Genomic DNA, 12555 nt, shown 5'->3' on the forward strand with positions numbered 1-12555 from the left:
CATTTGTCCTCCAGATCCTCTCTCTCTGCCCTTCTCCTTCTGGATCTAGGCCACTGAACTCTAGGGACAGTGTCAGTGTATTCTCTTTCCCTCTCCTGACTTCAGCTATGGGAAGCACTTAAGATCAGAGAGTGAGTTTGGGATATTTATTCCTTTGATTCTCTTCTTGACCTGTATATTGGCAGAGACTGATTCTGTCTCCAAGGTCACAGCCCCCAGGGGCTGCCCTCAGCATCCCCAGTAGACATTTCTTCCTTTGCCCCTTAGTGCTAAAAGGGGGGAACAGCTGCTGTTGCCCTGTAATTTCATAATCCCTTACTGGATTCCCTTAATTTTTCTTGTAGCTGTATAAATGATCCCGTAATAAATTATCCTCAAGCATTCATCTATGATATCTGTGAGTGTAGGTTAACAACATAGGGTCTGCAGTTAGCCTGCCTGGGTTCGCATTCTGACCTGACTTTTAACTGTCATATCATGAAAGAAGCCTTTAAGTGTCATAGTTTTCTCAAATATAGGCCTAATCAGAATACTTTATAATTGGCTTGAGATGAAGGTTGAATGAAATAAGACAAGCAGAGCCCTTCCAAATTCTGCTCTGTCTACGGGACAAAGGGCAAGAAGGGGAGGGTGTCCTAGAAAGAAGCAAGAGTCTAAGGAGAGCCAATGAGACAGGCAGGAGGAAGATATTCAGCTGGAATGGAGTTGACCATCTATGGGACATTTTCCAGAGAGTTAGATCAATTAAACAATAGACGAGGAGGCTGAAGGATGCTAAGAGGTAAGAGGAGGACTATAAGTACTCATCTCTGAGTGTGGTTATTTGAAGAATGTGGGCAGGACTTTTGGCTAATGTAACATTCCCTCAGTGTGCTGGAAGGCTATGACCCATTAAAGCTGGAATTCCCTTCTGGACTAGAGGTTGTTGTCCCACATTACCAACTCAGTTTTTCTTAAATTTAGTCCATGTTGGAGCTGTTGATGGAGCTTCTGTTAAATAACTGTAATTCTGATATATAATCTCTCTTATAGCAGACACCTTTCAAACCCCACCTCACAATTTCTTACCTCATCTTTTTATTTTTTCTATAATAAACTTTATATTTTAAAGTAGTTTTAGGTTCACAGTAAAGTTGATCAGAAAGTACAAGTGTTTCCATATCCCCTTTTTATTACCCCCATACATATGATCTTCCATCATAATGCTACACTTGTTACAAACAATGTATCTATACTGGCACTGGATTATTGCCCAGAGTCCACACTTTATGTGGGTATTCAGCCTGGTGTTGTATGTTCTATGGGTTTAGACAAATGCATTACAAAGACACTATTGTAGTGTAATATAGAATATTTTCACTGCCCTAAAATGCTCTGTTCTGCCCTCCCTCCCCTCAACATCTGACAACTAGTCATCTTTTTACTGTTGTCATAGCTTTTCCTTTTCTAGAACGTCACGTAGTTGGAATCATATTAGTAAGTCGCCCTTTCAGATTGAGTTCTTTCTCTTAACAATACACATTTAAGACTCCTTCACATCTTTTCTTGGCTTGATAGATCTTTTTTTTTTTTTTTTAGCACTGATTAATATTCTACTGTCTGAATACACAACATTTATTTATCCATTCAGCTACTGAAGGACATCTTGAGTGTTTCCAAGTTTTGGCAAATATGAATAAGGTTGCAATAAACTTCCATGTACAATTTTGTGTGTGTGTGTAGACATTAGTTTTCAACTCATTTGGGTAAAGCTGAAGGCACATAATTGCTAGATAGATGGTAAAAGTATTTTAGTTTTATAATAAACTACCAACTGTCTTCCAAAGTGGTGCTACCAGCAATAAATGAGAGTATTTGCCGGTTTTTGGTGTCGGTGTTTTGGAATTTGATCAGTCTAGTAGGTATGCAGTGGTTTCTCTTTGTTGTTTTAATTTGCAATTCCCCAGTAACATAAGATATTGCACATCTTTGCCATCTGTATATCTTCTTTGATGAGGTGTCTGTTTAATTTTTCCCTATTTTTAATTGGATTCTTTGTTATCTCGTTGTTGAGTTGTAAGAGTTCTCATTATATTTTAGACAATAGTCTTTTTATCAGATTTGTCTTTTGAAAATATTTTCAATAGACAGTCTATGACTTCTGTTGTTCTCTTGACATTGCCTTCCATAGTGCAGAAGTTGCTAATTTTAAAGAAGTCCATTAATTCACCTTTCAGTTTCAGCAACTGCTGTGGCACAGGTTGCATGTAATGTAACCCGACCAGAGGCTGCCTGAGCCACACAGCTCAGCTGTTACTTTCTGCCCTTGGGCTTCTGTGTCTGTACTTTGAAGGATGCTATGGGTCCTGTTCAACTGTGCTGGCTCATGTGGCAACCTGGGAGAGCGAGGGAGTCAAATAACCCTTCGGGCAATCCTTTACTGACCGGTTAGAGCCAATGCGTGAATATATTTTTCCTTCTATGCTCTGGGCAGACAATTCTGAAGCACAGTGTATGCTGCTCCTCAGAGATCCCTAGCGGGCTAAGTCCCAGTGCTCACCAGTATTGAGTCCACTCAATAGTGCATCATTGGATTGATTTTTTTTTCTCCTTTCCTTTTTACTCTTCCATCCCCTCCATCCTGAGCCTTATTATCACTTCTTAAAGTAAATAACCTGCTCGGAAGTCCTTTTCACAATATCTGTTTTTAGGGAGAACCCAAGTGAAAACATCATTTTATTTGGCTTTCTGTTATTAAGTGCATTTTCCTGCTTGCATTTTATGGTACTTTAATGAACATTGTTTATGTCCTCTTAATAATACACATAATAGTAATAGCTACAAGTTGGCCCTTAATAAATAAGATCAGAATTTTAATGATGGGTCTAAACAGCCATCCTCTTCAGCGAGTTACTCCCTGTAGCAAGCCGGGCATACGTTGAAGCAGGATGGTCTAGTGGAGAGAGCAATGAAGTGTGAATCAGGAGTGTTGACCCCTCCATCGAGCCCTCTGCTATCTAATTGCATGATTAAATAGACTTGTTTTTACATATTTATTGAAATATAACTTATATGCCACAAAACCCAGTCATTTAAAGTGAATAATTCAACATTTTTAGAGTATTTATGTAGTTGGGCAACTGTGATCAAAATCTAATTTTAGAACATCTTCATCAGCCCCAAATGAGCTTTGTACCCATTATCAGTCTCTCCTGCCCTCTCCCACCTTCCCCTCTGCCTCCCCCAGCCTGAGACTGCCACTAGGCTACTTTTTGTTTTGACAGACCTGCCTATTACAGACTTTTCATATAAATGGTATCATGCAACTTGTGGTGTTTTGTGACTGGCTTCTTTCACTTAGCAGAATGCATCTGGTGTTCATTTCTGTTGTGGGATCAGTTGTGTGATTTTGCATAACCACTAACCTCATGGTCCTGCTTCCTTCTCTGAAGCAGAAAGAGGTTCTCTAAGCTTCTTTCCATCCAGAGGCACCCCAAGGGAAACAGTGCAAGTAGCCAAAAAACCTTGAGGACTAGTGAACCCAGGAATTGTTTGAGCTGAAAAGAGGTGGAAAAAAGGAGCAGCATTTTTATTGCTGAGCTCCTATTCGACAGTTGGTGCCTGTCTGCATGCAGAAACCAATTACCTATGAGGAGTAATTGAAATCATTAATAGCCACAAACAAATGTGTCTATTCCGCAAGTAATTTGCAGTAACATTTAGTAATTGATAGTAATTTTTAGTAATTAAACACTAAGCAATTCATTTACCAAGCCACGCAGCCATTTTATGGGGTTCCTTGGTGTTCCCACAGCAAATCTTAATTACTTAACCCAAGCACCAGGAATATTTCTGTCATTTCTAAAAAAAAAAAAAGTATAGAGAGTGTGCTATTCTCAGTAATCCCCAGTAGTGAGAAAGGCAAAGAGAAGATTACTGTCCTGGGCAGTAATAATTAAAAGACTGGAGCTACCTTTTGGGCCAATAAGGAGATTGCTGAGCCCTACAATCACGATTTTTGTTTATGCTGCAAGAAAGTCAGTGAAGTCTGGGTTATAATAACTTATTTCTGCCTCCTGCTCTCCTAAATGCTTTGACTCAACTTTTTCCAGGTGTATTTGGGCTGTTAAAGTCATGCAAGAGCTGGGTTGTGGCAGAGAACAATCACAGGGACCCACTTTTATCGTCAAGATACAATCCCAAGTTTTGAACTTGATCTCCAGTTACTGGGGGCCTAGCTCCAGTGTGCCTTTCCCAGGGACTGATGCTCGGTAGGAGACAGTGCTAGTTACTTACTCAGCATCCAGTCTTCCTTTCTCTTCTTCAGCACACTGCAGTTTTATTCCAGCATCAATCCCTTCTCCTTGTAGCAGGCATGATCAGAAGGAGCTGGGTCCCAGGGTGGATCCTGACGGTTGAAGACTGTCATGGCAATCCATTTTTGGTAGAGTCTGGTTCAGGAGGTCAGACTGCTAGTGTGTTAGCAGTGTTCATGTGACCCTAGTTGGCCCAATCAGAGTGGAGGAAAGGCCTTTCACTGCAGTAGGAGAGAATATGTTCCCTCTACTCTGCTGGATGTGAACAATGGAACATAATGTCTCTATGCCATCCTGACACTCAGGGAAAGTAGCCTGAGACCAAAGCCCATGCACACACAGCAGTCAGGAGAAATCGCAGAGACACTGAATCTGAGTCTTCCTATGTTACCTGAGTCCTGCTTTTGATTTCTAGTTATGTGAGATGAGATAAGATAATACACTTTTCCTATGTTGAATTCAAGTCGAATTTGGTTTTCTGTCATTTGTGTCCCCACATATCCTAACACCTCACCACAAATCCCCGTCTACCAGGGCCATCTTACTGTGCCTTCCTTATACACCTGTTCCCAGCTCCTGCGGTATTGTTGCAGATTAGAATGCCCTGCACCGATCCTCTTTGTCTGAGTAAATTCTACTCAAGCCAAATAGTGAATTTCTGCTCCCATCCTACTTTGTCTGCGAAGCCTTTACAGAATATCTGTCCTGTTTGGAATTCTTTTTTTTTTTTTTCCAACATTTCACTGAACACATTTTATTGGTCACTTTGGATAGAAACTGGAATTTTCTTTTGCCAGGAAGGAGGGCACCATCATACTTCTGCTAGAACCAGGCATGGTCACTTCTCTGCTGATGCTGTGTTTGGCCCCGGTGCAGCCAGGCCTGCATTTCTTGTCTGTGATGCTGAAACCTGCCCAGCAGCACATAGAGTCCAGGCCACAGACACCAAAGATTGAGTCATATTTGATTCCCAGATCGATGAGTTCCTGGATCCCTAAACCAAAATTTCCAATAGCTGAGAAATTATTTTTTTGTAATGTGTACTCTCATGCCTTTAGACCTTTCTCCAGGATTTCTTCTGCCTTGGTTCCATGGACTATGCAAAGGACAAGAATCTTTTCATTTCCCCTGATGCCAGAGGATCTAACAGTAAACTTTGCTTTGGAGAATACAGGGGTCTGACTGTGAGCTGCTCCAGCATCTTGGCTACCCAGATCTTTTTGTCCCCACTCTTGCCCACACAATGTTGAAGCAGAGCTTGCAGACACTTAAGTGCTCACATGGGGCTCTTCTTTGCACCCTGAACCTGTGCTGTGATGGAGAGTAGGAAGAGACAGTCCCAAATATTGTCCAAGCCCCATACTTGGTGTTTCTCATTTAGAGCGCACATGTGTATCTTCTCAACTCGTTCCTGGACAACAGTATGTGTCCGGGTAAGATAATATGAAAGTGAGGAAGAGTGAGCCAGCTATGGAAACTAACTTCAAAATTTCATGTAAAGATAAAAGGAGTGAGAAGTTGGGTAAATACTACAGATATTTAGGAGTAGGGAAACCATTTGGGGAATGGTTAACTGGGAAGATGTGGAATTTTCTTGAAGCAATCAAACTAAGATGGGATCTTTAAAGATGTGTAGGTGTTTGATCAAGAATATATCTATGCATTCATTCTCTCAAATATATTGTTATTTTCCCAACTTTATTGATATGTAATTGACATATAACATAACATTGTTTAATTTTAAGACATACATCAGCTTGATTTGGTACACATATATCTTGCAATGTGATGCCATAGATGGATTAACTAATACCGCCATCACCTCACTTAATTACCACTTAAGAGCTTTTTTCTTAGCAAATGTCAAGTATATACAGTATTTTTGTCTATAATCACAATATAGTGCATTCCAGTCCCAGAACATACTCATTTTCTGACTGAAAGTCTACACTTTTACTAACCTTTTTCCTGGTAAACTTTCTGTTTCTATGAGTTTGGATTTTTTAGATTCCACAGATAAGTGGTATAAAACAGTATTTTTCCTTCTTTGTCTGACTTATTTCACCTAACGTGATGCCCTCATGCACCATCCATACCATTGCAAATGACAGGATTTCATTCTTTTCTCCTGACTGAATAACATCCCATCACACACACACACACACACACACACACACTCCCACACACCCACCATATCTTCTTTATCCATCATCCATTGGTGGACATATAGGGTGTTTAAATTTATTTAACATTGTAAATAATATTATTTGTTATTATTTAGAGCATCTACTCTGTACCAAGTATTGCACCAAGTTTTTTCCCTTGTCAGATGGCTCATCTTATTTAAATTTCAAAATGACATTATTAGATATAAGCTGTTTATTTATGTTTCACAAATGGGGTTACCTGTGTTCAGAGATATATGTGGTATATTTTCCAGAGTTGGAGATAAGCTTCAAATTAACCTAACTTCAGATTAACTTCCTAACCCCAGGTCCAAAGCAGTTCCCACACCTCACAGATGCTAGCCAACCTTATTCAGCTGTCCTTATTACTTTAGCACATATTTTAGCCCATCCTTTAACACATATCTCCTATAAAGGGAAGTTAGTAAATAGCTTGGGCTTTAAGACCCTATATTCTCCTCATTGCAAATATTCCACTATGTTATTATGGTACAGGAGCAGCCATAACATGTCAATAATATATGTGCTGATAAAACTTTATTTGTTGTACTGAAATTTGAATTTCACATGTCATGAAATATTATTTCTTCTTTTTTTAATCCTATGTCCCACATCTCTCTCCTCCCACCACTGTTGAGTATATAAAAATGGGCCACAGGCTGGATTTGGCCTATGGACTGTAGTTAGCTCTTTTTTTTTTCTGGGACATGGTTTTCAAGCTGGGTCTATGAGCACAGGGGCAGGAGATTGAGATACAGTTCTCTTCTTTCAAGAACCCTCTCCTCCAGCTCCCTCTTCACACCTCCCAGAGATCACTATGGCAGTAAAAACCTTCTCACAGCCCTGACCTTGACCTCCCAATAGCTGTGCTCCATTGCTCAGCTCCAACCTGTTTATCAGCACAAGACATTCTTTTAATTTAGCAATCTGCAGGTCTCAAATGAAAAGCCTTCACCTGCCCTCTTTCTCAATTCTGACATAATTAGCTAGATTTCAGCCCCACCTTCTACTCTCTCCTTTAATGAGCAATGCCAGTCCTGAATCACTTTAAGGAGCAAGAGGCCCCTTGGTATCAATTAAAAGAGAAACACTTTGCAACGCATAAACTGTAACAAACCTTGAACAGGTACAAGGAAGAATCTAGAGGTTCTGGCACTGCTAACAGAACAGAGTGATTTGCAATGATTGCCTCTCACTCTTTGGGAGGGAAAAAGAAAACAGGGCCAGAACACTTGTTGCTATGTTAGTCCCGGTAAAAGAGGCTGCTCTCTGGATTGCTCAAGCCAGAGACTAGGGAGCTGTCCAGTGAGCAAGTCTCTGGTGCACTGAAAATTTTCAGCCAGGTCTTCTCCTCTCTAATGGAGAATCCATGGGCAGCCCCAGTGAGCTGCATCTAGAGGAGATGATTTAAGATGAGTGGTAGAGCTCTGTTGGAAGTTACATCTCTCTGATTTTCCTCTGCTTGAATTGAACAATCAAACAAGCCTTTATTCAGGCAGGGGGTGATGGGGAGGTAGTAGGTGGCTTCATTAATCTCCAGGTTCTCCAGAAAGCCAATCTGATCATTGTGCAATGCCAAGCGCTCTGAGAGTATTATTGCTTGTTAGCTTGGATGTGTGCCCTCAGAGGCTCCATTTGGGGAGAATTGGTCCATGTGCCAGGACTGGATGGGAGAGGAAGGGCTGGGATCTATTCAAAGAAACGAGCAGCAGAGTCTTGGTGTACCAAGTAGATACCTGTTAACAGAGTCATCAGGCAAAAACTGGGATGCTGAAAAGTTATTTTTGAATCCTGCAGCTGACCTTTTGAAATCTCTTTTTCTTATCTCTTTTTCGTCTTTAATTTTCTAAAACATTGAGAGGAGTCACTTTACAAGTTAGTGTCAATGCCTTTCAGCACTAGGAGGTCTGTGTAGCTCTCTTATTCTTGAACATAAGTTTCCCATCAGAAAATGGTTAGCAAAAGTACTTTAAAGGTTGAATAAAACAGTGCAAATGTAGGGTAGGGGAGGACAGGTCACTGCTTGTGAGTTCTTATCTCTGTGCTCGCAATTTTAAGATATGACTCAGACTCAAGGTGTAACAACAGGGTTTATTTACATAGGAGAGATTTGGGAAAAAGGAGACTCCCCGGTGGCGCAGCGGTTGAGCGCTGGGTTGCGAAGCTGCCCGCGGCCTCTGCGGTGCCGGTTCGATCCCCAGCTGCTCCCCGGCCACCGGAGGAGGGTCCCGCATGGCATGCAGACCTCTCTTGCCGCCCGCTGCTCCCCTCAGCAGTGTACTTCGGTCCTTCTGCCTGCTCTGCTCCCTGCTCTGGCTCTGGTGAATTCTCTCACCTTCCCGCGCTTCTGACTGTACCCAGTGCATGTATAAACAAACAAACAAATAAATAAATAATAACATGCCTTTATAAAAAAAAAAAAAAAAAAAAAAAAAAGAAAAAGGAGAGCTGCTAAGGCCACAAATGGCAGGCTGTCCTATCACAGATAGTATCTGCAGTGTTCAGTGTTCCAAAATAAAGGCTGCACATGCAAGAAGCTGTCCCTTTGACAAGAGCCTACAGTTGGTGGCATACCAGTAATTGGTGGACCAGAATCCAACTCAGAAGAGCAGCTGGAGGTGATTACAGATGAGGCTGCTGAGGTGACAGGGTGAGGTGAGTAGCCAACATCAGCAGTCCAAAAGCTGGGCTGAACAGTACCAGACACCAGATCAGACAGTGCAGGACATGACAGCACTAGAAAGTGGTATCAGAGGATCAAAAGTCGTGGACAGCTTTCAGAGATGGCTGGACACATGTCAGGGGTGCCATTCATAGATCAGCTGTGTTGGTCAGCACTGGTCAGTAGACAATGGTGCCAGAGAAGCAGACAACATTATTACAACTCTTTGAGAGCTGTTGGCATAAGCCAAGAGCAAATAGCTCTTTAGAGACACCAGGCACAGACCAGTGTGCTTTGTGCTGGTGATGTCAGAGGCAGGGCCAGGGGCAGGTACAGCAGTCAGGTTTCTGTGAAGTTCTCAAAGGTCTGTGGAGTCTCAATCCTGACAGATCTTCTCAATGAATCTGTCTGTAAAATTCTTTCCAGGAGTTCCAACAAATCTGACCTGAAGCCATGTGATGAATGGGTTCAAGATAGCTACTGCTCTGTCTTATATCCACTTCAGGGTCTCAGCCTTTCAAGTTTGATTGGTCCATTTATAATTCCAACTGTTCGAATGATGCTTGTCAAGCTGCAATCAGATTGCTCTCTTTATAATCCTTAATAGTATCAAAAAATCTCGCATGGCTATGATGAGAACTTAAACCTGATTGGTTCATTGGGAGCGTGAACCTGATTGGTCTGTTGATAATTCTAGCATAGTATTCATAAGTAAAACCCTGGCCAGATGTCTAGACCTGATCCCCACAGAGGTCAGGCAGGCTTGAAATGGCAATGGTTTCAGAGGAACCACAACTGGGGCTGGCTTTAGTAAGATCAAGCGCTCATCTGAGTATCCCCAAATCAGTAACTGTGGGTCTCAGGGATCACTGTTGCTGTCAGAGCCTGCCAGATTGGCCTGAAGGCTGCCACACCACAACCCAGGCTGATGTCACTGAAGCTTGGGACTGTCCTGCAGACTGTGCACTGGGGCTGGCCCTCAAACTCAGCCCCTGAGGTGGGCCTCAGTGAATCCAGACATGCCCCATGGCTTGCACTGTGTTTGTGGGGTTCCTGTTTCAGAAAGGGTGTTCATTATGGCTCAAGTTTTACATTATATATTTTATGTAGGCAACAACCTCTTCCAGGGCCCAGGCTGGTTCTAATGCTTAAACATTCAGATTTACAGTTGTCCTCTAAGAAGGGATTACATAGGGACCCTGAATCAATCATTCCTGACCATCTAGAGTACTTAGCAGAGAAAGAGATGCCATCCTGTCCTGGCACTTTCTCCCATTCTTATCAGGAAAAAATGTTCCTCTTCAGTTGGTATAGTGCTTCCTGTTTGCAACACACTTTCTGATAGTTAGCTTTTGTTTTTTATTTTTAAAGATTTGTTTATTTATTTATACAAGCACTGGGTACAGTCAGAAGTGTGGGAGGATGAGAGAATTCACCAGAGCCAGAATGGGGAGCAGAACAGGCAGACTGACGAGGTACACAGCTGAGGGGAGCAGCGGGCAGCAGAAGAGGTCTGTGTGCCATGTGGGACCCTCGCCTGGACGCCAGGGATCAAACTGGCGCTACAGAGGCTGCGAGCAGCTTCGCAACCCAGCGCTCAATCGCTGCGCCACCGGGGAAGCCCTCTGATAGTTAGCTTTTGTTTTTTCCTTTCCCACCCAACAAACTGGAGAAGCTGGAAGAACCAGGATCACAATAACTTCCATTTATTTTATAAATTATTATTTTATTATTATGAATGAAACTTCACCTTCACATACAAACAGGCTAATGAAAATTAGTAAATAAGAATAGTAGTTGCTATGTTCTTGGCCCTCTTCTAGAAGGTCTATTTATGATGCTCTGTCTGTCCTCTCCTCTCATGTGAGGAGACAGCGAGATTAAATAGCCTGCCCATTATCCTGCAGTTAGGGAGCAGCAGAATGGAGACAGGAATCTGCATCTAACTGATCCAGCACCAGTGGTGGTGGAAGAGAGTAGGTGATATTCATATTGTCCTCAAATGCCAAACAGATTTGCTTAGAACATATACCTTAGTGTGGAGAAGCTAGAGCTCAGAACTCTTCCTATTGTACCAGATCTGTGATTGCATGCATAATTGGTTTCTCCAGGAAAACCAATATCCCCACAAATTTTTAAAGACCCATTTCTCAGACAGGGGAAATGGCGACCTGGAATGCTGCATATTGATCTTGTCATCAGTAATTAATGATAGCTACAAAGTAATAACTGCCTGCATGCAAATTGATTTTCAAAGCCACAATAATTAGATTTAATTTCTGCCATACCATGTCTTTATGTGTTTCATTACCAGCTTCATTATGAATTTAAATGAACTTTCGAAGTTCAAAATATTCACAACCTGTTAGGTATATGACTTCTTTATTTATAGGTGACTTCATTCTCTGGGATCCTGAAGTTGACTTTCATAGGTAAAGAGTACTCTATTTTCTAGATTCTCTTCCTATTTTTCCTCTTACTCTCACACTGATAAATAAGAGACTTTGGTGAAGAGATGAGTTATTTACTCCAGATCTTTGCCCATATTAGTCAGAGAAAAATGACACCAGCAGTACCAAAACTGTCTTATTGCTAAAAGCACATGGTGTGGCCTTGGGATCACTTCACCTCTTTGGGCCTCAGTTTTTTCATCTGTAAAGGGATGCGAAAAATGGGAATAGAGGAAGGGGATTTGTAATGTCTGAAATGGATGCCTCTGACTCAGATTCCTGCAGATTTAGTCGAGGGCTGTTTCTAGCAGCAGGAGAGAGAGGGGAATGCAGGCAGTATTTTCACAGACCTGCCCTGCTTTTAACATGGACTCTGCCTTGGCAGGTACTGGGCTGTTTTGGCGGAGTATGCGTCTGTGTGTTCTGTTGTGGGTCCAGCTGTTATTATGGCGACAGCACTTGGGATCCAGCCGGGATTGCTACTGCAGCATTCACTTGCAATTTGGAGCCTGGGCCACCAGGAAATTGCAGACAATTTGGATGAAAATGGTTGAAAAATTGCAGTGTTTAGGCCTTTCCCACCAGCCCCTTGATTTTTTTCTTACTTTCTTTTTTATTTCTCCCCCACTCCCACCACCCCGTGAAATTACATTAGAAGCAGAGGAACAACAGGCTAGACCAGCTAGATTTTTCCCAGTCTGTGATGTATTTTGTAAACAAACATGTAAATTGATACAAAATTTAACCACCCTCAGATGAAGTGGCTAAAAGACTAGAGAGAGAAAAAAGACTCCATGTGAAACCCTGGATTAACTGAAACGCTGGACGAACAGGATTTCCTGGTTAATTGGATTTTTGATTGGATGTAGGTTAACCAGGAAACCTTTTTTCCTGTTGCAAATTGTTCCAAAATGAGTCCACTTACCTGAATTAGTATTGAATTAATTATTTAAGAAATTTTA

At 41.8% G+C, this 12555-nt stretch overlaps 1 pseudogene; it reads right to left on the reverse strand.

The window, feature by feature from the left end:
* Positions 1-2864: 2864 nt before the first annotated feature.
* LOC119234729 (60S ribosomal protein L11-like) lies at positions 2865-5685 on the reverse strand (annotated as a pseudogene).
* Positions 5686-12555: the final 6870 nt, after the last annotated feature.

Source organism: Talpa occidentalis, unplaced genomic scaffold (assembly GCF_014898055.3).
Source record: "Talpa occidentalis isolate TD23 unplaced genomic scaffold, MPIMG_talOcc4v2.1 talOcc4.8, whole genome shotgun sequence".
Taxonomy (NCBI): Eukaryota; Metazoa; Chordata; class Mammalia; order Eulipotyphla; family Talpidae; genus Talpa; species Talpa occidentalis.